The sequence below is a fragment of the Propithecus coquereli genome, unplaced genomic scaffold (assembly GCF_000956105.1).
Source record: "Propithecus coquereli isolate 6110/MARCELLA unplaced genomic scaffold, Pcoq_1.0 Scaffold315, whole genome shotgun sequence".
Taxonomy (NCBI): domain Eukaryota; kingdom Metazoa; phylum Chordata; class Mammalia; order Primates; family Indriidae; genus Propithecus; species Propithecus coquereli.
The window spans coordinates 517,707-518,859 of record NW_012148786.1 but is presented as its reverse complement, the minus strand read 5'-3'; positions in this window follow the sequence as shown (position 1 = coordinate 518,859).

The following is a 1,153-nucleotide window of genomic DNA, read 5'->3' as shown; positions in this document are numbered from 1 at the left end:
AACTAAAAAGATTCTATGCATTAGGTATTTTCTGTCATAAATGGCAATGAAGAGACACTCAAAGGAAGCACTGATTGAATCTGCAGGAAGCCTACAGATTATTCTTCACCCCATTGTCCAAGCTCCCCACAATAAATATGAAGCATCTAAATTTAGAGTAAAAATCCAATGTGTTTTCTCTGTTTTCCTATGGTTTATTGTGTGTCATGAAAGTCTATAGGAAAGAGAACTTGAGTTGGGGGTAATTGGGGATAGGAAGGGTTTATTTTCAGGATTTAGCCCTCATTCTGTTTAAGCCACAGCAGTGTCAGCACATGGGGATGAGAGAGGAATGTGGTCAGAACCATGACCTGAGAATTTGGAAATGTGCTACTGAGGTGTGAGAAGGGCAGACAAAGAGATAGGACTGTCTCTTCTCAAGTGTGGTAAAATGGAATGCTGATGAAAGAAGCTTGGGAATATCTTGATATTTTCTATTTGCCTTTTGTTTTTTTCCTTCCTGTTTTCCTTTTATATTTCTTTTCCTCTAGCAATCTACAAAAATTCTAAACCATTTCTATCACGTTTATAATTTTCTTTTATGTGTATGAATTTGCCTTCAGTATTTAAACTCATTTAAAGGCAATTACTCTCTTACATTATATTACCTCTGGAAATCACTTTTTGCCCCCACTTCACTTTAGTCAAATGTCGATCTGGACTTAAGCCCTTTACTACCTGTGGTGCCTAGGGGTCTGCCAGGCGAAACGCTGCTTGTAGCTGTTTTATCCGAAAATGGCAGGGTACACATGCCATAGTTTGAAAAACTGATTGTTCTTAGAGAGTTTGTCTGGGAGACTTCTAGGTAGTAGATGAACATATTTATTACATTTTACAGTACTTTTCAGCTTCCCTGAAAGACCAAGAAGCAAACTGTAAATACATTGCGAAAATGTAAATTAGTGTGAAATACTCTGCATAGGGAATGGATAGGAGTGGTTATGTATGTCTTTGATAAATTAAAGAAAGGGGAAGAGAGTGCAAAAATATTCAGTTTTTTAAAGGTAACAGCTGGAGGAAGATGCAAATTCCAACATGATTCATTAACAATAATCAGATTATTTCAGTTTTCATACCTATCTCTATTATTCTAAATATTTTAAATTGTAGCCAG